A 26,719-nucleotide genomic window follows, 5' to 3' on the forward strand; every position below is an offset into this window, starting at 1 on the left:
GTCAGCTCTAACTACTCGCAACTGTGAAAATCAGTTTCGTACTCATTCTGAAACGATGTTTTACAATCTTATTAGCGTATGGATCATGAATGACGAAGATAAGTACCTCGAGTGTTGTACCGAGAAATACCAGTAGATAAACACCCAAGCCAATTCTCAAATTTTTAATGTATATGCTCCACTAAAGAGTTACTATGACCAGAAACGAATCCTACAACCTACGTTGGATGAGAGCCGTGCATCTCGAAGCTTGGAACTGTCCAAGTCGGGGTATGAAGCATTATTATAGTTTTGTTACACACATCGACTTTGGGGACTTTCCATGTATAAGTTCCATGTGCCTTAGAGCAAACACCTCCTGTTCCATCAATAATACCATATATTACAAAAAGTTCACAGCGTGAGGTACCAAATCTATCGAAAATTACTTGTAATTGAACATTTCCACTAACCATTGTAGAATCCTAATGAAATGCATCTCCTACGATTTACCCTCCCTCACTTACCTCAGGTTTATCCTTTTAATTCAACTATTGTTCTGCTATATATCCATCAGACTACCCTGCGCGGAATATGGAAAAAGAAAGAAAAAAAAATGTTGGTTATAACTTCTAGCCTTGGCATTCTATGCTGTTACTGATTCAACACAAGCATAGTTTCCCCACCAACTACTGCCATTCCGTTCATTCCACTGACATAATGCATGGCCCTTGCTTGCAACCTATGCAGTCATCTGCAGTGGCTCACCCATGACTTGCCGAAGTCCGCGGCTCGTGGTCTTGCGGTAGCGTTCTCGCGTCCCACGCACGGGGTCACGGGTTCGATTCCCGGCGGGGTCAGGGATTTTCTCTGCCTCGAGATGACTGGGTGTTGTGTCTCTTTCATCATCGTTTCATCCTCATTCACTCGCAAGTCGCCGTAGTGGCGTTAAAGCACTTGTGGAACGGCGACCGAACCGTCCCGCGAGGGGTCTCCCGGCCACCAATGCCATACGCTCATTATTATTACTTGCCGAAGCTGTTGGGGTAGCAAAACCCCCGTGCTCAAAAGGGTCTTGCCCAAGAGCAACCACCTCTTAAAAGAGCTTCTGCTTGAGAAGACAGACTATGCCCAACATGTCCCTATCGGCCTCACATGCAACTGCACGTGGGAAAGTAAAATACAGTCCTCAGTATATAATCTGATTCAGGGCTGCAAAAGATTTCGGCTCGTGGACCACGCCCGGGTCCGAGTGTCAAAGTGCTCATAGCCTCGCTTCACATTTCCCCCACCGCCACGCTGCGTTGTTTGAGCATGAGAAGGGGGAAGAGGGGAAAACAGCTAACGTACCACCAATTTCTTCAAGTACTCCCTACTCGCAAATTTAACACAAAGTGACTCTTGATGTACAAATTAATGAATCTCATCTATCTTTGTAATTTTATACTCCTTCATTGTCGTCTAAAAATTTAATTTCTTTCTGCATGGTACTATAACATCGTTTCGTAGCAAATAAGCAGTACCCGTTGTTTACACGAACTGAGAATTCTTATCCGTCTCTTCTGTGATTCTCATTCATTTTAAAGCACTGCGAAAATAGATCGCTAGGCTGCCTCTTTTTGTGCGAACAGCCGCCGGACTTGTGAACGCCCTTCATAACACGAAGGGTAAACACCGCTGACATCACGATTCTGCCGAACTGCCGAAGTCAGAGAGTTGTGCCGACAGCAAAATGCAGCACCGCAATTCTCAACGAAATGTGTTGTTTCCGGATGCTTCCCAGAAGGACCGAGCAAATCCGAGTGACAGGTCATACCTTTGCCCATACGTGGCCCGCATACGCTGCATGCGAGGTCATCAGTCCCCTAGAATTTAGAACTACTTAAACATAACTAACCTAAGGACATCACACACATCCATGCCCGAGGCAGGATTCGAACCTGCGACCGGAGCAGTCGCTCGGCTCCAGACTGTAGCGCCTAGAACCGCACGGCCACTCCGGCCGGCCTGGCACATCGTGGCCGGCTCTTATATAATGACAAAAGACTATGGGCATCACATTAGCATAGTGCTCAACCACTCTGTCCTACGAATTGTGGCGTAGGATCTGGGTGGAGCGTCGTTTGGGCCGGAGGTTCTGAAGATGTGGGTTCAATTTTACAAACAACTTCCCGAACATAAAATATCCTTCTTCACAAATGACAGTTGTTAATATAACTGAACATAATCTGCAGCCAAATTACAGCTGAAGGCAGGACATGAAATGAAAGGAAAGTAATATAAAATTCCTCCAATACACTGTAACAAATTTAAATCACATTTCACTCCAGTGAGGGTAATTGGACCGACCGTGACAATATTTCACATTAAACGAGCTTTGACCACAGACAACATCACAAATGATATAGCTTCCAAAAATAGCCACTTATAACAGAAAAATATCAAAAGATATGTCTCTGGCTGAATTACAGCTTACTTACCTTTGCACCCCATCACCATCTACTCACCACAACCGAGCTGCTATCAATACACTACATTGCTAACTATGCAAACTTCACATTTACAGTTTTCTGCACAATGGCACATACATAATCAACCGTGCTAACAGCATAATAGCAACATGATAGTTTTCCGTACAATCTGATGTTCGTGAACAATTACACTGTTCGGGTTAATTTAACAAAACCAATATGTCTTTCACTAAGAGAAAACGAAACCGTGCCAACACACACACATCGAAAAAAGTTTTGCATCACCTCGGTTCCGAGAGTTCCGGAACCTGTACAGAACAGTGGAATAGAGATCAACATAGACATCATTTCCGTCCTTTTTATTGCTCATGAAAACCACAGATTTCATGTTGTACCAACATACAGCGAGACCTTCAGAGATGTTGGCCCAGAATGCTGCACACACCGGTACCTCTAATACCCAGTAGCACGTCCTCTTGCATTGATGCATGCCTGTGTTCGTCGCAGTATACTATCCACAAGTTCACCAAGGCACTGTTGGTCTAGATTGTCCCACTCCTCAACGGCGATTCGGCGTAGATCCCTCAGAGTGATTGGTGGGTCACGTCGTCCTTAAATAGCCCTTTTCGATCTGTTCGTGAAATGTTCGATAGGATTCATGTCTGCAGAACATGCTGGCCACTCTCGTCGAGCGATGTCGTAATCCTGAAGGAAGTCTTTCACAAAATGTGCACGATGGGGATGCAAATTGTCGTCCATATGCTGCCGATATGATTTCACCATCGGACGGAGGATGGCATTCACCTATCGTACAGCCGTTACGGCGCCTGCCATTACCACCAGCGGCATACGTCGCCCACCCCCCTTAATGCCACCCCAAAACAGGAGAGAACCTCTACCTTGCTGCACTCGCTGGAAAGTGTGTCTCAGGCGTTCAGTCTGACCGGGTTGCCTCCAAACACGTCCCTGACGATTGTCTGGTAGTAGGCATATGCGACACTCATCGGTGAAGAGAACGTGATGCCAACCAATCCTCACCGGTCCATTCGACATTTTTTTGTTTTGGGCCCATCTGTACGGCGCTGCGTGGTGTCGTGGTTGCAAATATGGACCTCGGCATGGACGTCGGGAGTGAAGTCGCGCATCATGCAGCCTATTGCGGACAGTTTAGTCGTAACACGACGTCCTGTGGCTGCACGGAAAGCATTATTCAACATGGTGGCGTTGCTGTCAGGGTTCCTCCGAGCCATAATCCGGAGGTAGTGGTCATCCACTGCAGTAGTAGCCCATGGGAAGCCAGAGCGAGGGATGTCATCGACAGTTCCTATCTCTCTCTATTTCCTCCATTCCGAACAACATCGCTTTGGTTCACTCCGAGACGCTTGGACGCTTCCCTTGTTGGGAGCCCTTCCTGGCACAAAGTAACAATGCGGGCGCGATCGAACTGCGGTGTTGGCCGTCTTAGGCATGGGTGAACCACAGACAACACGAGCCATGTACCTTCTTCCTAGTGGAATGACTGTAACTGATCGGCTGTCGGACCCCCTCCGTCTAATAGGCGCTGTTCATGTTTGGTTGTTTATATCTTTGGGCGGGTTTAGTGACATCTGTGAACAGTCAAAGAGACTGTTTTTGTTATAGAGTATCCACTGTCAGCGTCTATCTTCAGGAGTTCTGGGAACCGGAGTGATCCAAAACTTTTGTTGATGTGTGTAGAATGACCTCAACACGCCACACCGCACACACGGATTTTCCGTGTGGAACATTACTGCCAACTCGTCACACTGAATGCAGAGTCTGTACTCTTCACTGTAAACGATGTTACGTCTCTCCTCTGACAAAAGCACCGCTGTTAGTCACTTAACACCGGGATAATGCTCCTGTTAAGATGTGGAAGCCTGTGTCTGCGTCTCCTTTGGAATCTCACTCCTCCCACCCGGAAAGAGACACCAACTGCACCACTGGGTTGCTGGGTCCACATAACAGCCACGCCCTTGCTGACCATTAGTAAGGTCCCAAAATGAATTCCAGGGTCCCGCAACCTCTGGGGATGGCTTCCCGCTCTGGCTGTCCACAGACTATCGTCCACTTCATCTCGTGCCTCGGCCCCAATGGGACTGATGTTGATCGCGTGCGTAGGAAGGCACCAATGTTAACTCCATCCATGGATGAAACAAATGTGCCACTTGACATGTTACACACGATTTCATTGTGCATCCAGTCATCACGAAAACTCAAAATGAGCAACTACCCTCGAACATCGTATGTTTGTAACGATTTGGAAACACGATCAAAATATGAATATCTTCAATTGTCGCCGCAGCAAGGACCTCAATAAGATTTAGAGCAAACTGTACTGTTCTCGCATTGTAAAAAAGACTCCGAAAAATTTTTACTTTTATTAATTTACCGTAACATTACATGCAACTGAGGAAAACAGGGCTACAGACGTTGAACTCCGAAAAAATAACACTGTTTTCCCAAGAGGAGAACCAACGCTTCGTTTCCAGTTTTTTGCCAACACTGATAATTTCAAATTTCAACAGTTATATATGGCAATAGAATCTTATATGTAACAAAATCCAGAATCATTAGTTTGTTCTACAGCATTCGATGGTGTCAGAAGGGAATGCTATTTAGAAGGTAGCTTTCACAATAGCGGATATATATGGCTTCGTAGTTTTTTTTCTTTGAAACCATTTCTATCCTTCTCATTAAACACGAATAAAGAAAAAGAAGGTCGTGTAAGTGTCAGTTTTTGATACACTACACCTCGACGTGCTGCAACACCATTCGACAGAAACTTGTTTGATCGGAAGTGTTGGTTTTAACTTTCATGTAGGCTGGTAACTAACGATACATGATTGCTTGATGCCAATTTTCATGTTCGGTACATTTTCAGCGTTCTTGCTCCGTCATGCCACTGAATATGGTCAATAATTCACAAAGGTAGCGTATGTGTGTCAGTCGATGAGTAACTGAGAGTATGTAATTGTCATGACGTTTGCTGAATACTTTCAAATTTTAATTTTTAAACTACAAATGTTACTTTTTTCTGATAGGTGAATGATTTTGGCAATTCTGAAGTAACAGTAACTGGTGGCAAAGAGGTGTTGTGCTCCAACTATAAAGCTATAAAGTAACAGTAATGATTGTTATTGTTTTCTCATTATCAGGATCTCAGGTCTGCAATATACGAGTAGGTACTGAAGAAGAGATCAGATGCGAATAACAAAGATATGTGGGCGAAATGCCAAAGCAGATATTGTTCGTGTGCAAAACGATACCTTACACCCTCTATTTTCCGTATCCAATATTAATGACGTTATAGGGAACAGCCACTGTCTCTTATTTCATTATGACCGCGCTTCTTCTACTGCCGTATCACTTCTATACAACGCGTTAATGAGAAACAGAATCAGGTGTCGATGCCATCCACTTCATTTTGCGAAAAGAAAAAAGTCTGATTACTTATGCATTAGTACTACGCATTAGGCAATACCGATAACGATGAAATATATCTCTCCATCACTTCTGTTGAACTGAAGTAAAAAAGGAGAAATACCACCCTGATGACGAGAAGGGCCTTACGGCGGGTCTTAAGGCCTTTCACAGGGTTCCATAATAAATCAGACGATCCTCCCTTTGCTCGTGACTCATTTCAGTTTAAATTCCGAGGAACCATAAATCAGTGCTGCTATTCACTACAGCAACAAAATTCAAAAGTAGTGCCACTTCGAAGGCGTTTGCATTCGCTGTCAGAAACAATACAGTCACCACCAACACACTGTGGTATATGTTACCTTTATTGTGTTCAAGTAAATGAGAAGATCCCATCCGAAGACGCATTCGAAGAAATGTTATGTTAACTCACTAACTCTTTTCTCGCAGAAACTCTCAGAAACTGCTACCTCTTTAGGTTTTTCTATTCACGGAAATGCAAAATTGGAATTATCTTTAATTATGAAATATGTTATGAGTACTGCAGAATGCCTCAGGCTACAAAGCTTGTCTGTACTGAAAAGCCGTTCGAGTTACAGACAATTAAGAGGGGTAGGACGTCAAACGGGCCGACTTGGAGCAGGAGAGGCACCACAGGACATTTTAATTTCCACTGTCTACACTTTTACAAATAAATTCGTAAAACTTTGTCAGCATGACCAGGAAGGATTCAGAATTCACACTCATAGCAGTGGAAGTTCGAAAACATAACGAAGTAATTTTTTTTACGTGTGCAATTTGATCATTTTTTTTCACTTACTAGTGGCAGCATTTATTGCTATAGGTACACTTTTCTTCATAAGTAAGAGAGATGGTTCGATGAATTTTGCACAGCATACAAACCATACTTAAAGGTGTATGAAACTCTAGCATTTTCCAAATCTATTAAAAACTGTGGTAAAAATTGAGGTAATTAACTACAAAATTTGTGTTTTTTCTAAACATGAAGTTTAAAATAGAACAGATCATTCGTTTTTTCATAAATTAAATAAATTCTAGAGTTTCATACACCTGTAAGCTCTCACAGTTTTGCGCACGTTGAACCGTGGCGACTCACATCGAGTGGCCTACCGCACAATGGATGATCTTTTTCGGCTGTCTAACGAGGAAGTGAGATGAGCTGGGTCGCGGAGAGAAAGGTGGTCGGCAGTCAGCAGAATGAAGATCGGGAAGACTCGAGCTTGCCCGTGCACTGTGGCGATTGCAGTGATTTGCTGTGGGGCTGTCTTTATCTTGCTGCAGTGGATTTGCAGCACATTGCCTTAGCCGTAAGTGTCTTACATTATTTTCGTCTTTCCCGATGTTTGTTTTTACGCTCATTTGAAGGTGAAGAATTCTACTATTTGGAAACTGAGGTGTGATCATGGTAGCACTCTCACTCTATGCTTGTGGTCACTTCTGCGAGAATGGTGGTTTGCCAGTTGAGTGAGAAGGAAAGTGACTTCTGAATTTTTATGAGGGATTTTTTGGCTCTACATTCTCATAACCATATGTTTGGTAAGTTATTGCATCTTAAGGCTGGTATGTGAGCAGCTTGATTGACTTCTTAAAGAATTATTGCTTTATATAAGGAGTAGTTTCTTGTCATATTGAATGTAAGTTCCACGCTCTGGCTTGCCTAATGCTGTATTTTAGTGTGTTTTAGTGTTGCCTATGGAGCTCTGGTAAGGATGTGTACTGCGTCACCATGCGGTTGCGCCGCTTGATGTTCTGGACGTGTTGTTTTGTCTGTATGTGTGCTGGCGGGAGCAGTGCAAACTGTAAGCTAGAGGCACATTTGGCACTCCTTCGAGTATTTAAAACTTACTGAATTTCAATCTGTGGTTTACCCCACATCAGAGCATGGAGCTGTTGGTAATTGTAATGTTTTATAAAGTTGCTTTTAAAGGTCCTTATTTGCAATTGCCATTCTTGCTTTACTTTGCCCTTCAGATGAAAAGTCTTTAAGAAAAATTGTTATTTGCTGATTGGTCGATACATACCACTTAAGTCGCTAAATTTACTGAGGCCAATTAGTTTGGCATTCTTGTTAGCTAGGCTGTATGCAGTATGCACGAAAAGTTGTCTCAGTATCTCTGAAGGTAGACAGTAGCTGTCAAATCTGTATTTTCGGTTCTTGGGGACTATTTGGACATTTTTTCATAATCAGAATTAATACATTGCTTATTGTTGCTTCTGATGGGCATGTGATACTTGTATTTTGACTAATAAGTCTATCTGAACTTCAGAAGCGCCTGCCACACTTGTTATTCAAGCGACTTGGTGAAGTCTGGTCCGCTATGTGTTTGGCCTTGCCAGGCTTTGTAACCAACTAAGCAAGCATGGCTACCTTCCAGAGTGATCGGTTGATTACACCGACGTCTTGATATGTGGACAGACAACCACCACATAGGAAGTGTTAGCTGGTTTATGTAAAGATTGCAAATGACCCCCATGCTGTTCCTAAAGCCTAATGCTTCTATGCTGCGGTCTTTAATTGAGTCTTTGATTCTGAAAGCCTTTGGAATTTAGCAGTGGTGGCAAAAATTATTATTGCTCTCTTTTACTCTGAGTATCTAGTAAACTTACGTAACAAACGTATTCTATTGTATCTTACAGAAGAAAAAAGCATAAGCGAGCCTCACTCACGACTCCACAGCCTTGATTTTCCATCGTTTTCAAATTCTTAGCTTAATTCTAAGTTGTGTGTAATGAATTCTGTTTTCTATCTATGGCTTAAACGAGAGCATGTATTTACTCAGAATGTGTAGATGTTTCTAAAATTTTCCATAATACCAAGTTGGTCCCAGCTAATTATTAGGGATCTTTTTAATTATTTTAGTTATTTAATCTGTCATATTTATTTCTGCAGCTTGTTTGTTGGTGTAACAAAGTTGTATTTGTATTTTTGGTAAAATTTTGAATGCCCCTGAAGAGAAAACCCCTGCGCTCCAGACTTCCATTTGGGTCCTTTTCCCGAATTTCTTTGGGTGTGAATTTCCCATTTAAATTGTTAGGAAAGCGGAATTTAAATTCAGAGACCCCTGGGTTAGGGGCTCAGTACTCATCCACTAAATAGTTGAAATAGGAAATTCACGGCCAAAGGAATTCGGGAAAAGGAAGAAAATGGAAGGACTGAAGCCCAGCGGTTTTCAACAACATTCATCGTTTTTAAAAAAAAAAAAAATACCTTTTGTTACATCAAAACACAAACGCCATAAATAAATATGAAAGATATAGTAATTGAAATGACTTGAAAAGACCATAATAAATAGCTATCACAAACTCGCTTGTAAGGAAATTTTAAATACATCTAAACATTCTCAGCAAATACAAGATATTCTTTAAGCTAAAGACGGAAACATGCATTCGTTACACAACTTGGAATTAAGTTAAGAATTTGAATTTTTTTCTGTCCTTAACAATAGAAAATCACAGCTCTGAAACAGTGAGTGAGGCTCTCTTCTGCATTCTTCCTCTGTACGTTAGAACAGAATATACACTATGTATCAAAAATATCCGGACACCTGGCTGAAAAGTTCCCGGCACCCTCCATCGGTAATGCTGTAATTCAGTATGGTGCTGGCCCGCCCTCACCCTTGATGACAGCTTCCACTCTCGGAGACATACGTTCAATGAGGTGCTGGAAGCTTTGTTGGGGAATGGCAGCCCATTCTTCACGGAGTGCTGCACTGAGGAGAGGTATCGATGTCGGTCGGTGAGGCCTGGCACGAAGTCGGCGTTACAAAACATCCCAAGGGTGTTCTACAAGATTCAGGCCAGGACTCTGTGCAGGCCAGGGATGTTATTATCGTGCAACCACTCCGCAACTGGCCCTGCATTATGAACGGGTACTCCATCGTGTTTAAAGATGCAATCGATATCCCCCAATTGCTCTTAAACAGTGGGAAGCAAGAAGGTGCTGCAAACATAAATGTAGTCCTGTGCTGTGATAGTGCCACGTAAAACAACAGGGGGTGCAAGCCCCCTCCTTGAAAAAAACGACCATACTGTAACACCACCGCCTCCGAATTTTACTGTTGGGTGTACACATGCTGGCAGATGAGATTCACCGGGCATTCGCCATACCCACACCCTGCTATCGGATCGCCACAGTGTGTACCGTGATTCGTCACTCCACACAACGATTTCCCACTGTTCAATCGTCCATTGTTTACGCTCCTTACACAAAGCGAGGCGTCGTTTCGCATTTACCGGCGTGATGTGTGGCTTATGAGCAATCGTTCGACCATGAAATCCAAGTTTTATCACCTCCCACCTAACTGTCTTAGTACTTGCATTGGATCCTGAAGCAGTTTGAAATTCCTGTGTGATGGTTTGGATAGATGTTTGGATGTTTGCCTATTACACATTACGACCCTCTTCAACTGTCGGGGGTCTCTGTCAGTGAACAGACGAGGTCGGTCTGTACGTTTTTGTGCTGTACGTGTCCCTTCACGTTTCCACTTCATTACCGCGTCGGAAACAGTGGACTTAGGGATGTTTAGGAGTGTGGAAATCTCGCGTACAGACGTATGACACAAGTGACACCCAATCACCTGACCACGTTCGAAGTCTGTGAGTTCTGCGGAGCGCACATTCTCCTCTCCCAAGATGTCTAATGACTACTGATGTCGCTGATATGGAGTACCTGGCAGTAGGTGGCAGCACAATGCACCTAATATGAAAAACGTATGTTTTTGGGGGTGTTCGGATACTATTGATCACAGAGTGTAGCTTGCTTAAAGAAATTCCTGAACTATCTTCAGTAGGAAAGGTAAAAGCTAACAACTCTGTAGCGCATGTTCATTGAAAGACAGTGCACAGCCTAAGTTTATCCGGGCCCGCCCCGTTCCAATTGCTTTAAGAGACAAAGTTGCCAGTGTATTGAAAGAATTGCAAGGTACTGATGTAATTGCCTCCATTCAAGCTAGTCAACGGGCAAGTCCACTAGTTTAGTTGCCTTAGCTTTCTGTTTGCTTTCGCATTTGTGTTGACTTGAAGTCTACAGTCAACCCACAGACAGTAGCTGACATCCTTCATCTCGCCCTGAGAAACTCAAGGACAGACCTGGTGCAGGACGTTACTTATCTAAGATAGGTTGTGTGGTGCCTACTTGCAAATTCCAATGGATGAAGGATCAAAGAAAGTGTTTGTTGTAAATACACACTTTGGACTGTTCAAGTATTTGCGTTTGCCTTTCGGCAGTGGTTCCGCACCCGCCATTTTTCAACGTTACTTGGAACAGCTGACTGAAAAAGTGTCATTTTGTTCAAACTACCTAGAGAATATCGTCATCTCAGGTCGTACACCAGAGGAACAAATTGCCAATTTGCGTACTCTTTTTCGAGTGTTGTCAGAAGTATGACCTAAGCGTCGTCTCGAAAAGTGTCACTTTTTTCAAATTGAATTACAGTAATTAGGTCATGTGATAAACAGTCAGGGTGTGCACCCTATCAGTCTTATTTGCTTGCAATCCGTGACCTGCCTGTTCCTACCATTGTCTGAATTGCATTCAATACTAGGCAAGACGTCGCATTATATTCGGTTCATACCAAATACCGCTCAGATTGAGGATCCATCGCATCGCCTGCGTAACAAAAATGCGCCTTTTGTGCGGACTACAGATTGTCAAGACTCGTTCAGAAATTCAAAAATGCTTTGCTTAGTGTCAGATGTTTAGTGTATTTTGACCCTGCCAAACCAGTAGTTTTGCAGTTCGACGCTTCTTCCTACGGAATCGGCGCTGTGATTTCACACAGAATTGGTGCACAAGATAGAGCTATTGCATTTGTCTCGAAATTGTTAACTCAAACTCAGTGCAATTACTCTCAAATAGAAAAGAGGCCTCGCTTCTGTGTATGGTGTGACTAAATTCCATCACTATTTGTATGGTCACAAGTTCCATTTAGTGACAGATCACAAGCCTTTCCAGTCCTTGTTTCATCCGTTAAAGCCGGTGTCTACGCGCACTGCAACACTGGGCTTTGTTGCTTTCGCAGATCAGTATGAAATTGTGTACAGACCTAAAGCAAAGCATGGCAATACAGACGCCCTATCTGGTCTTCCGATTGGTCCAGACTCCGATTTTGATGCGGCTGCCGCATCTTGTTGCCAAATCGATGCGCAGGACTCTGACTTGCTGGAATGTTTTCCCTTGCACTACTGAAAAATAGCACAGGCCACGGAAGCAGACCCAGACCTCAAGATTTCTTTACTTTACATTCGAACGGCTTCGCCTCGTTCATTGAACAGTATCCAGAACTCAGTTGTGCGCCGACATTTTGCACTTTCGTCAGTGAACGGACCTCAGTCCACTTCACGCGCATTTGAATAGTTTTGTGAAGGCAAAGGCATTCGTCATCAAGCAAGTGCTCCGTTTCACCCACAGTCCAACGGGGAAGCAGAACGCTTTGTACGCACTTTCACGCAACATATGGCCAAGTTTCGCACCATCCACACCCGAGAACAGGCGCTGCAGCTCTTTCTCGCCCCCTATCGGTCCCACCCACGAGACGGACCATCACCGGCGTAACTTCTGCATGGCTGCCACCATTCGGCGCTGCTACCGCAGCATCCGGCGCCCCAAGAGTCCACAAGTATCACTTTGCGCCGCACGATCTTGTTCGTTTCAGGATTTATTGCAACGGTGGGCGCTGTGAAAGAGGTACAATCCAGGAACGTATTGGCTCTTGTATGTACTCAATTGCAGGTCCCGATGGTTTTCAGCGCCGCCACCAGAACCAAATTCGCGCATATCGTGTATCCCCGTGATTCTGCTGCTTATCTTTCTCCAGATTCACGGATTCACGGGACCGCGCGGCCTTCGCAGCCGCCCGCTGGTGCCACCAGGGAACCCCAGGAGGAGCGAATGGTCGCTGCACCCTCGCTCCCGCCTTTCGCACTTGCCCATCCCATGGAACCTGGACCAGCCACCGACATAGCCATCGCCCCAGCACACGCCCTCAGGCATGAACGAGTGCCCTTGCAGCAGATTCCCAGAGGATATTACTGTTGCCTCGCAAGCCAGATGGCGGACTACGGTCGGGAGTATGCCGTCCTGCACAGTCAGGACTCCCGGCCTAACTCCACGTCCAGCGTCCTGCCTCCCTCCCCGTTGTCGATCGCAGCCTCACTACATGAAAACGGTGCAGCATTTCGGGGGATGGAGGGGGGGCGGGGGGGGGGCGTGTGCTGGGGCGAAGGCTGGTAAAGGAGGAATGTATTGGCGTACGCTGGCGCCAGCACAGCATGCAGCAAAGATGTTGCGAGACGATAGATGGAGGCCGACAACAGACTCGCAGGAAATGCGCCGCCAACGTCCTCTTCGCCGGTCAGTATTTAGGGTCAACGCTGTGGAACAGAGGGAGAGTCTCCCCCAGTCTGACAAACCAGGAAGTTCCACATCAGTCGCAGCCCAGCGAGAATCGCAACAACCGTTAGCTCGGCCGCTAACTCAGAGACGGGCAGCACCTAGCAACCATAGTAGTGGACATAGCAGACTTTATACTTCACCACCAGTGAGGCTAATGTGGGCTACACAAAAGAGTCTGTACCACAAACGAATATTATGAGATAAGTAACTTTCCATTCTTATAAATAAACTATTCAGTTAGTCTATGCGTGCAGTTTCTGCTGTAGAAAGAACATACCAGCCACCAAGCAACATCCTCCTTTTGCTTCCCATGGTACAGCTCTACGGAGACAGCGAGATCACTTAAAATTAATGAAATACAAAGTTTTTGCACCACACTAATATAAACGCCAGACAGAGAAAAATGGTTACAGACGTGAGCTTTGCACCCTGATCAGGCCTCACGAACAGACAAAAATACACTACTGAGCATTAAAATTGCTACACCAATAAGAAATGCAGATGATAAACGGGTATTCATTGGACAAATATATTACACTAGAACTTACACGTGATTACATTTTCACGCAATTTGGGTGCATAGATCCTGAGAAATCAGTACCCAGAACAACCACCTCTGGCCGTAATAACGGCCTTGATACGCCTGGGCATTGCCTCAAACAGAGCTTGGATACAGATACAGATACAGCTGCTCATGCAGCTCCAACACGATACCACAGTTCATCAAGAGTAGTGACTGGCGTATTGTGACGAGCCAGTTACTCGGCCACCATTGACCAGACGTTTTGAATTGGTGAGAGATCTGGAGAACGTGCTGGCCAGGGCAGCATTCGAACATTTTCTGTATCCAGAAAGGCCCGGACAGGACCTGCAATATGCGGTAGTGCATTATCCTGCTCAAATGTAGGGTTTCGCAGGAATCGAATGAAGGGTAGAGCCACGCGTCGTAACACATCTGAAATGTAACGTCCACTGTTCAAAGTGCCGTCAGTGCGAACAAGAGGTGACCGAGACATGTAACCAATGGCAGCCCATACCATCACGCCGGGTGATACGCCAGAATGGCGATGACGAATACACGCTTCCAATGTGCGTTCACCGCGATGTCGCCGATCACGGATGCGACCATCATGATGCTGCAAGCACAACCTGGATTCATCCGAAAAAATGATGTTTAGCCATTCGTGCACCCAGGTTCGTCGTTGAGTACACCATCGCAGGCCGTCCTGTCTCTGATGAGGCGTCAAGGGTAACCGCAGCCACGGTCTTTTAGTTGATAGTCCGTGCTGCTGCAAACGTCGTCGAACTGTTCGTGCAGATGGTTGTTGTCTTGCAAACGTCCCCATCTGCTGACTCAGGGATCGAGACGTGGCTGCACGATCCAGTACAGCCATGCGGATAAGATGCCTGTCATCTCGACTGCTAGCGATAGGAGGCCGTTGGGATCCAGCAGGACGTTCCGCATTACCCTCCTGAACCCACCAATTCCATATTCTGCTCACAGTCATTGGATCTCGACCAACGTGAGCAGCAATGTTGCGATTCGATAGACTGCAATCGCGATAGGCTAGAATTCGACCTTTATCAAAGCCGGTAACGTGATGGTACGCATTTCTCCTCTTTACACAAGGCATCACAACAACGTTTCACCATGCAACGCCGGTCAACTGCTGTCTGTGTATGAGGAATCGGTTGGAAACTTTCTTCATGTCAGCACGTTGTAGGTGTAGCCACCGGCGCCAACCTTGTGTGAATGCTCTGAAAAGCTAATCATTTGCATATGACAGCATCTTCTTCCTGTCGGTTAAATGTCGCGTCTGTGACGTTTGAACACTATTAGGTAAATTCATTGTTTGTTCTCTATCAAAATCTTTCATTTGCTAACTATATGCCTATCAGTAGTTAGTGCCTTCAGTAGTTAGAATCTTTTATTTAGGTGGTAGTATTGGCGCTCGCTGTATTGCAGTAGTTCGAGTAACGAATCTTTTTGTGAGGTAACTGATTCATGAAGGGTATAGGTTATTGTTAGTCAGGGCTATTGTTTTGTAGGGGTTCTTAAAAGTCAGATTGCGTTGCGCTAAAAATATTATGTAAGTTTAGAAATGCTCTGAATAAGTAAAGAGAAAACTGTCTCAGTACGTTCAGTTTCACTCTGAACTTTGAAAATCCAGTAACGTAGAAGTTTTACCAACACAGTCATTCCTTTCATTCAAAGGGGAAGTTTCAACCTTCACTTGCCCAGACTCGCAAAGTCAGCAGCTCCCTTAGCCACCCTGCTCGCGCCCCTACGTAGCCGTTCTACGGTCTAGTCTGCCCTCTCCGGCCACCTTGCCTCTGCGAAAGATGTAACAAGGCTGAGAGCAGAGTCGACAGCGCACAGCGCCGCAGAAATGCTGACGCACATCACACAATTTGTGTACGTGTCAAGTTTGAACGGAACCTCGATTTATTTCACAACATCAAAATTTTTGTGTGACGACCGTCAAGTGCCACAAGCCAGGTGGCCAGGCAGCAGCGAGATAGAACACTCTGACTAAGCGTTTTGATTTTTCTGTTAAGTATTGTCTTGCTGACATCCAAACAGCATGATATGATATGCATGCTGACTTGCAAAACACACGTGGTTGCAAATATAGACATAAGTTGCAGCTTAAAGTGAACTTCTCGACGACAGTAAACGATGTTATTTTCACGTCATAAAATCGTCTCACACTACTTATACCGTATACGCATATTTCCGACGTTGAACCTACTGAGGAAAAGAGTAGGCAAAAGTTGACTATAAAATCTCGCTGAATGGAGCTTTTAGGACTGCGTTAATGCATTAGCTTTCGATGCAACACCACAAAACATAAACTCTCTTAAATACACTCCTGGAAATTGAAATAAGAACACCGTGAATTCATTGTCCCAGGAAGGGGAAACTTTATTGACACATTCCTGGGGTCAGATACATCACATGATCACACTGACAGAACCACAGGCACATAGACACAGGCAACAGAGCATGCACAATGTCGGCACTAGTCCAGTGTATATCCACCTTTCGCAGCAATGCAGGCTGCTATTCTCCCATGGAGACGATCGTAGAGATGCTGGATGTAGTCCTGTGGAACGGCTTGCCATGCCATTTCCACCTGGCGCCTCAGTTGGACCAGCGTTCGTGCTGGACGTACAGACCGCGTGAGACGACGCTTCATCCAGTCCCAAACATGTTCAATGGGGGACAGATCCGGAGATCTTGCTGGCCAGGGTAGTTGACTTACACCTTCTAGAGCACGTTGGGTGGCACGGGATACATGCGGACGTGCATTGTCCTGTTGGAACAGCAAGTTCCCTTGCCGGTCTAGGAATGGTAGAACGATGGGTTCGATGACGGTTTGGATGTACCGTGCACTATTCAGTGTCCCCTCGACGATCACCAGTGGTGTACGGCCAGTGTAGGAGATCGCTCCCCACACCATGATGCCGGGTGTTGGCCCTGTGTGCCTCGGTCGTATGCAGTCCTGATTGTGGCGCTCACCTGCACGGCGCCAAACACGCATACGACCATCATTGGCACCAAGGCAGAAGCGACTCTCATCGCTGAAGACGACACGTCTCCATTCGTCCCTCCATTCACGCCTGTCGCGACACCACTGGAGGCGGGCTGCACGATGTTGGGGCGTGAGCGGAAGACGGCCTAACGGTGTGCGGGACCGTAGCCCAGCTTCATGGAGACGGTTGCGAATGGTCCTCGCCGATACCCCAGGAGCAACAGTGTCCCTAATTTGCTGGGAAGTGGCGGTGCGGTCCCCTACGGCACTGCGTAGGATCCTACGGTCTTGGTGTGCATCCGTGCGTCGCTGCGGTCCGGTCCCAGGTCGACGGGCACGTGCACCTTCCGCCGACCACTGGCGACAACATCGATGTACTGTGGAGACCTCACGCCCCACGTCTTGAGCAATTCGGCGGTACGTCCAGCCGGCCTCCCGCATGCCCACTATACGCCCTCGCTCAACTTCCGTCAACTGCACATACGGTTCACGTCCACGCTGTCGCGGCATGCTACCAGTGTTAAAGACTGCGATGGAGCTCCGTATGCCACGGCAAACTGGCTGACACTGACGGCGGCGGTGCACAAATGCTGCGCAGCTAGCGCCATACGACGGCCAACACCGCGGTTCCTGGTGTGTCTGCTGTGCCGTGCGTGTGATCATTGCTTGTACAGCCCTCTCGCAGTGTCCGGAGAAAGTATGGTGGGTCTGACACACCGGTGTCAATGTGTTCTTTTTTCCATTTCCAGGCGTGTATGTATGTGTTTTAAAAGAAAGTTAAGTATGGAAGATCATTGTCAGTGAAAATACACGTTCCTTCAACATTAGAAAGCTCGAGTGTCTGAAATTCCTAAAACGACAGAAAAGGGTCAATTTGACTACACATAAATTATATTTATATTTGGATTCAACCAATATATTGCTTTATGTACTTTCTTTTAAGAGTTACAACAGCAATTATGATACGCCGCGCGGCTGGCGACAGTACCGCTTTCTTGTAGTGTCATCTTTGCCATCGATTTCGCTCTGGCCAGCAGAGAGTTGGTTGTTCACCGCGTGTTCGACTATTTAATTCTGCAGCGTCGAGGCAGCAGGTCATCTTCGGCGGTACACCGCAAGGTTACCGCCCTTCGATTGTGCCATTCCAGCACTAATCCAAGTGCTAGGTTTTTCAGGTGCCAGCCAGCCAGCCCAGCCCAGCCCAGCCCAGCCGAGCCGAGCCGAGCCGCAGCGGTCCAGCAGCAGCAGCAGCGGTTCCGGTCCCGATCCCGGCCTGCAGCGGCGGTTCAGCCGGCAGCAGCCAGCCAGTCCTCCAGCAGCAACAGCGGTCCAGCCAGCCAGCCAGCAGCAGCAGCAGCAGCCCCATCCGCGGCAGCAGCAGCAGCAGCAGCAGCTGCGGCGTTCCTGCCCCCCGCCGTCACCGTCGCCGTCGCCGTCACCGTCCGACCCTGGTCTACGTCCGTCTTCGTCTTCATCTTCCTCCGTCTCCATCTTTGTCTTCGTCTGTCCCCAGTTTGTGTCCTTTCTTTTTCGTCCTGTGCGTTTTTGTTTCTCCCTTGTGTCATGTCCGCCCCCACCACCATCGCCACCACTACCACCACCGCCATAGTTTATACTTCCCCTTCCGCCGCCTCCACCACTATAACATGGTGTGCCCAGTCACACACCCCTCCTTCCATCCCACCTCTTCTCACTCTCCCTTCGCCCTCGCTCTTTGTCGCCCCCTCTCCAGCTTCTTCCTCCCGCTCCTCTCGATCTGATCCTTTCCCCCCACTTCCCCAGCCTGTCACTGCAGCTCCGGCTAGGGTGGTGGCCCGTCGGGCCACTGTCCATGCCCAGCTCTCCCGATCGTCTTCGCCATCACCGCCGCCACCGTCATCGTCGCCGTCGCCTTCGCCGTCACGGTCACCATCTCCGGCGCCGACTGCTGCGTCCACGCCAGGACCTGTCCCTTCCCACCACCTCCCTATAGCTCCCGTCCCTCATACCACCACCCGCCCTTCTGCCGCCATTAAACGCCCTAGTGGCACCACCATCTCCTCCGCTCCCAAAAAGGCCCCGCCCCGACCTCCATCCCCCCCCCCCAGGGAGCCATGGATGTCTCCCCACCTGGCCCTGCTCCCTCCGCCTCCTCCTCCTCCTCCTCCCCCACCTGTTCATACAAATACCTCCTCTCCCATCCCGATCCTTCCCTTCTCGAGGCCCGGAATCTCTCCCTCCTCCTCCGCCAACACTTCCCTGGTGCCCCCATCTCTCTACTTACTCCCAGACGGGATTCTGTTCTCATCTCCTCCCCCACCCCAACCCTCCATACTGACATCCTCTCCCGCCTCCCCATCATCCATTTTGGCCCCAACGCCTCCCTCACCCCTGCTCCTTCTCCATCTCCTACCCACCAACCCCAACCCCCGCGTCGCCCACCAACCCTCACCGCCGTGATCACTTGGCTCAGTCCGTCGATCACGGAGGAGGAGGTGTTGGCAGAGCTCAAGGCGCATCCCACGCTGGAGGTGCGGGCGGTCCGCCGCATTTTTAACTCGGTCGGCCCCACCTGCCTTATGCAGGTTTTCTCCGAGGACGCCCCCTCCATTGACCGTCTCCTGAAGGAGGGCGCCCTCCTCTTCAACCAGCGCTACAAGGTCGACCCCTCCCATTCCCCTCCTAAATCCCTGCACTGCCAGAGGTGTCTGCGATATAATGCACACCCAACAGCTGAGTGCCGCGAGGCCCCCACCTGCCCGCATTGTAGGCAAGCGCACTTCCTCCGGCAGTGCCCTAACCTTCAATCCCCTCCCTCCTGCAATACCTGCAATCTCCCCCATCCCACCTACTCCCAAAAGTGTAAAGCCCGACCCCCTCCGACCACTCCTGAACTCACCGTACCTGTCCGTCCTCTGGACGTCCCCACCCCTCCTGGCAATTCCCTTCGTCCCCCTCCCCCCCCCCCCGCCGCTGAGGACATCATCGGGCTACTCACCATCGTCCTTCAGAATGTTCATCCCTTTCAGGGACCCCACACCCTCCAACAGGTCTACCTCGCTGCCCGTTCCATTTTCCAGCTCAAAATGTACGCCACCTACTCCAACAACAAGGCCCATTTCACCTTCTCCCATCTTGACACCCTCGTCTAAATCCCTGTCATGGCGCGACAGCAACGTATCCTTTTCAACAATATCCGCTCCCTTCCCGCCAACAAGAACCTCTTCCTGCACACCCTCGCCACCCACAGCGTGGATGCCTTCCTCCTCAATGAAACCTTCCTCCAACCAAACCACTCCATCCACACCTCACCCTATCTCCTCCACCGCTCCGATAATCCCCTCCCAATTGCGTGTGGCGGAATTGCCATTGGTCACCACCGCCAGATCCCCGTTCGGCTCCAACCTCTCCTTCCCGACCCCACCGAACACGTGATCCTTAGTCTCTTCTTCCCCAGCCTTACCATTACCTGCGCCACCATCTATGTCCGCCCCAACGCCCCTATTCCTTTCGACTTCCTCTCCCACATCGACCGTACCTTCTCCTCCTAAATGATCGCCGCCGACCTCAACATCCATAGTCTTTCCGCTGCCCAGTTACGGCAGTGGCATTGGTTCCTTTCCTCCCTTCAAGGCGACCTCATCCCCATCCCCCAGCACACCCGTCCCGAATCCAACTCCATGCCTGATGTTATCCTCTCCTCTCCAAACCTACTTGGCCACATAACGGTGGATGTCCTGGACCCTATTGGTAGCGACCATCTCCCTGTCCTCCTCACCATTTCAGACGGTCGTCGCCCCCGCCCCAACCCCCTCGTAATGACCCTCCCCCTAAGTACGTCCATGACTATTCCCGTGCAAACTGGAATGCCTACCGGGATACCCTTTCCACCCAGGTCGATAGCCACCCCTTCACCTACCACCACCCTGACGATGTCACCCATGCTGCCTCCTTTCTCCAGCAGACCTTGTCTGAGGCCGTGGAGGCCCACGTCCCTACTGTCGCCGTCCACCCCCACCGTCCTACCTTACCCCCACAGGCCGTCCTCCTCCTCCGTGAATCCCACTGTCTCTACCGTGCCTTCCTCCACACGCGTGACCCAGACACACTACGACGCCACCGGCAACTCCAGCGACACATTCGTAATTTGCTCGCGGCAAAGAAACGCCGGGACTGGCGACAGACATTCACCCGTTTAAATGCTACCCTCACAATCAACTCGTCCAAGTTCTGGTCGGCCTTCCGTCGCCTTACCAGAACTAAACCCTCCCCCTATTATCCTCTTCTCCATGATGATCACCCTTTCCCTGACACCCTTAGTAAGGCCAATCACTTTGCCTCCTACCTCTATGATGTATTTTCCATCCCCGATGACCCCCAGTTCGATTACTTCCCCTTCCCGGATATCCGCGATCGAACCGACACCTCTGTCCCTCCCCTCACTCCTGGTTTCCAGTACTTGGACAACATTGCACACACGGAACTCAATGCCCCCATCACTACACAGGATCTCATTGATACACTCCGCACAAAACGCAACACTGCTCCTGGTCACGATCGTGTCACCTACCGTCACCTTCTTGAAGCTCCTGTCTCTTTCCTCTCCATCCTGGCCAGGCTCTACAATGTAGTCCTGTCCACCAGTTACTACCCTGACCTGTGGAAAACCTCCCATATCCTCATGTTCCTTAAACCTGGCAAACCGCCGTCTGCCGTCTCCTCCTACAGTCCCATCAGCCTTACCTCGGTCTTCAGCAAGGTCCTGGAATCTATTCTCACCCGACGCATCCACCAGCGTCTCCGCCAGCACCGCCTCCTTCCCATTACCCAGTGTGGTTTTCGGGCGTCCTTCTCTTCCGATGACCTTCTCCTTCACCTCACTCATCTCCTTTCCGAACAGCTTAATTCCCGTCGCTCCGCCATCTTCCTCTCCCTGGACCTCGGACGTGCTTATGACCGTGTATGGCATTCCGGTCTCCTCTTCAAGCTCCAAACCTTCGCCCTTCCCATTAACTACGTCCGCCTGGTCGGCTCCTTTCTCTCCCGCCGTCCTTCCTATGTCACCATCCATAACACAGATTACTACACCTTTTTCCCCTCCGCCGGTGTGCCCAAAGGCTCCGTCCTCTCCCCCCTTCTGTACCTTTTGTACACGGCGGACATGCCACCGTCGTCAGGCCCCGTCCACCTTCTCCAGTTTCCCGATGACACCGCCTTCCTTGCCCTTGCCCCCACCCTACAGCTCTCCCAACACCTTCTCCAATCCCATCTTGACCAGTTCACTGCTTGGTGTAACCAGTGGCTGCTCAAGGTCAATCCCTCCAAAACCCAGGCGATCATTGTAGGCAAAACCACCCGTTCCTTCCGCCTCCTTGATTTCTATCTCACTATCTATGGCCGTCCTATCGCCCTCACTCCCACCCTTAAGTACCTTGGCATCACCCTCGACCGTCGCCTCTCCTGGACTCCCCACCTCCGGACAATCCAAGCCAAGGCACGCTCCCAACTCAGTCTCCTCAAGCTCCACTCCGGCTGTACATGGGGTCTAGACCCCCCCCCCCACCATTCTCCACACCTATAAATCCCTCATCCGCCCTATCCTTTGTTATGCCCATCTGGCTTCGATCTCCGCCCCCCCTACTTTTTACAAATCCCTCCAAATCCTTGAACGCCATGCTCTCCGCCTCGCCTATCGCATCCGTCTCCCCTCCCCTACGCAGCTCCTGTACGATCTAATCCCCTTCCCCCACCTCCTCCTTTTCCTTGAAAGGATATGGATCCTGTACACCTCCCGTAAACTCGATCCTCCTCACCCGCTCGTCTCCCCGATCCTCTCCCACCCCCACCCGCTGCCGCGCCTGTATTCCCATGTCCCACCCGGTCTCCATCTCTCCACCCTCCTTACCCTCTCCCAAGGTGGCTTCCACCAGCTCCCCCTCCCTGATGATGTCCTCCTCCCCTCCATCTACCCCTCCTATCAACTTTGACCCTGCCCCACACCCCACTTCTGGTGTCCTTTCCTTTAGGCACCCTCCTTCCCTTCTTTTCCCTTCTCTTTCCTTTTCCCCCATCCCCTCCCTTCACCCCTCTTCCCCCGGGCTTCCCCTCCCCCTTCCTGCCTCCCCCTATTTCCCCTGCCCGTGGCATCTCTGCTCTCCCCTCTCGCTCTCCCACTCCCCTTCCTCCTCCTCCTCTCTTGGCAGGTCCCCGGACTCGTACACGCTCAGTGCACATTCGCGCGCCGGAGATCGTCGCCGTCAGTGTTTCATGTGTGTGCCTTCGTTTTTGTGTAGTGTTGTTCGCCGTCACGCCACCACCATTCACATGCCGTCGCCATCATCCATGTTCTGTGCACCGTGTCGCCTAGTGTTAGTGCTGTTTCTCGTCCAGCGTGAACGGCTCCATGTTTTTTCGATATTTAGTGTCTACATTTTTTGCCCACCGTTTTGCTGTCTTCTCTGTGCCACCTTTATGTACTACTTGTTATCAAACTCGAGGCTGAAGAGCGGCGTATTGTGATGCTGCCAGCCCGCCTTTGTATAAGGTGTTTGAAATCACAATAAAGAAAAAAAAAAGCAGCAGGTCTTTGTCTGTGGTCTGTCGATTGTGGTTACAACAAGGGCGGGAAGTTGGCCCTTACTTGGTACACATGCTCATTGCGCGTGGTAGTATTAGAGTGCTGCGGCCGCAGACGGCGGAAAGGTTTTGGGGTCGGACTTGAGGCGTGGTGTTTTGATTTTTCTCGCCACGCAGTGCATGTTCAGAAGAAGAGCTTTCCGGAGCGTCGCCTGGCATTAACCGTTCGCCTGGGCATTTGGTGTGTGTTCGACGTAAACAGGTGCAATTCTGTGCTTAAATATATTTGTTAAAGGTTAACTAATGTTGTCTTCAGTGACGAGTCTGATATGTCCAAGTTATGTCATACGTGGTATGGTAGCGGGACTTGGGCTTTCCATCTTAGTTTCCTACCGCTTGATGACGGAGCTACAGCTACACGTAAGGAAACCCGGTGAGCTCCTCATTATTGAGTGATGTTGTATCTAAAATTGTTGTAATCTTGGTGATTAAGTACCAAAATTTGCACATTAATTAATGAGTAATGAAATACTATGTTGCAGAACTACATCAGATACCATGAAAGTATAGTTCTAGTGGAGTCTTGCCCGTTTAGGGCAATACTCAGCTGTTGTAATTACGTTTCAAGGAACAATCTTATTTACGCGTGTATTGCAGTGCTTAAATGAGTTCGTAACGGTTGGGTTTAAAAACGAAAAAAAAAATTTGACGAGCCTTCCTGTTTCAATGTCCCTTTTTATTATTTTATGTAATTTGAATGTGCAACCGAAAGTGCGCTGTTGTAGTTGATTTATGTTTCAGTTGGGCGGAGCGCAGTGTATTTCGTCCAGTCCGGTGGGGCGTGGCACCGGGGACTGACGACTTGGCCGTTGCCAGAGGAACTGTGTTGCATTAGACTGGGCTCCATGTTCCTGGCCTTCTGTCTCTATATCGTTCTCCTGGATCTGTCAAGTCGTTAAGCTTTGTAGTTCGTTCCTCCGCCGCCTCGGCGGATCCACCTTTCGCTCGAAAAATGAATTTAAACTTGTAAAATTCCTTCCTTTCCACTTTCCTGTAGTATTTTGTTGTATATTTATAGTTTATTGTAGTATTTTTGTAGAATATTTATGTCCTCCCCATACTTTGTTGCTTTTAGAATTTCATGGTTTCATATTTCTTCTTTCATTTCTTGATTACTGGTACTTCAGCATGCAGTACCAAATTTACATTCTTCTATCGTTGATATTTAGTCATGGTGCAACCTGTGTTGCCAGTCTGGCGCCTGATGGTGGTGAAGTCTACATCAGTATTTATCTGCTTTACCTCATCAGGGAACTCACGATGGGTCTCGTTCATTGTGGCAGCTAATGAACTTTTCTTGTCTTTGAAACTCCTGGCTTTGGAAATAACTCCCTGAGAAGCAGACCAACGTACTCTCTGAATAGTTGCTTTTCTTTGTACATATTTTCTATTCCAAGTTCTGGGGAAGCATTACGTATATGATTTGTCGCTACATCTGAATAAATCCTAAATTTCAGACCACATTTGTTGGGTTTGTTGGCTTGAACTGAGTGAACCTGCATCCTGTTTTGCTTGTCTATGGTCATATTTTCTTCAAACCCGGTAAGAACGATGCTGTTTTACATGAAATTTCAGAAACGAGGCGGAATTTGTTGGCTAGCAGACATTCAGCTCAAGTTCGTTTGTCATCGAAACGAAAAAATCTGAGAAGCTTCTGAAACCTGTCCTGTGGCATAACGTCCTTGACGAAAATTAGGCCGCCAAAAACGCGACCAAAGATCATTATTACAAATAACAGCCCGAGAATGTTCGAAGGCTATCAGTTTTTCCAGTTCCTCAAGTGACAAGGTTCAGTCACTGTTTTTTTTTTTTTTAGTAATTGTCAGACGTTTGCATAATTCTTCATGAGACGTAGCATCGCTTCGTCAGAAATAGGATTGTACTCATTGAAAACAGAAACGACTACTCATTGGAAAGCGTAAATAATGCTCTGTCCTTGTCGACAACAGACTTTCTTTCATTAGACGAAAAACTGACGAACCTTCCACAGTTCCGTTCCTAACAACCATCTTTGCGGAGGCATTCAAGGGCCTGCCTGTGATGGGTTAGTGAAGGATTGACGTAGATCAGCATCTTAGTGAAGAATTGACGTAGACCAGCATCTGAATCCTCCTCCACTAATCCCTCCTCAGTCACAATGTCTTCATCTTCAGTTGTCTATTGTACAACATCCTCATCTTCATCAGTTTCCGATTTAACGTCGGAAATCATCGAAGAGACGTATTATTTCTTACCAGAAGGTACACACTGACGAGACATATTCGGAAATGTCTTTCAAGGACAAAGTATATTACCTCAATTAAGCAACAGAAACTGTGTCAGATTGGAATGTGCACGTGGAAGACACAACAATGAGCAACAACAATTTCACATGACTGCTGATTTTTGCACCTTCCGCGATTATTTACATATAGGCCAGAAATTACAGTGATGTCAAATTGACCCCTTCCTCTGTTCTACGTTCATCGGCCGCATGTCCAAAAAGTATAAATATTTTAAAATCCTAATACATCAACATAAAAAGGAGAAAAAATTAGGAAAAAGCTCTATGATTTCGTAAGCGAAGTAAAAGAATTGGATACGACATTGAAAAATAACTACGACAGACCATTTTGACCAGCCGTTGTGGTGTTAATGCTGTCTGTAATTAATGTTGCTGCATAAAAAACTGATGCATTAGCTCAGAACAGGAAAGTTCCTTCGGCAAGATTTATATTTAACTTTTGCCTTCATTTCCACAACTAGCTCCACGTCCGAAATTTGTGTAACATTATGAGCACTGAATAAGTTCCGAGAGAGGATTTTTGATGCGAGAACTATATGTTTTAATGTCGTCGACAAGTGCACTTTAAGCTGCACGTTAGATCAGCCGTTGTGCCTATGTGTATTTTGCAATGCGACGTTCATATTACACACATTACGCTGATTGGTTGCGTAGCAAGTCAAGACTTGACAGAACAAGCGAAAGGCTTAGTCAGAGAGCTCTCTCTTTCTGCTGCTGTTTTCCTGCCTAATTTTGACACTTGACAATCATCACAGAACAATGACAAACATAGAACAATTTAAATATGGAAAATACTTAATTTTAGTCTTCCTTCGAACTTGACACTTACACAAGCGTTGCTTTACATACCTTTTTGGGTACACATTTTTAAATATGGCGCCAAAAACAAATCCAGTGTCGGATACTTTTAGACTATGATCTGACTACTGCAAGTTACACCAGTTACTAAATTTTCGGTTGAATATGACCAAGAGTAAAA

The sequence above is a fragment of the Schistocerca cancellata genome, chromosome 8, assembly GCF_023864275.1.
Source record: "Schistocerca cancellata isolate TAMUIC-IGC-003103 chromosome 8, iqSchCanc2.1, whole genome shotgun sequence".
Taxonomy (NCBI): domain Eukaryota; kingdom Metazoa; phylum Arthropoda; class Insecta; order Orthoptera; family Acrididae; genus Schistocerca; species Schistocerca cancellata.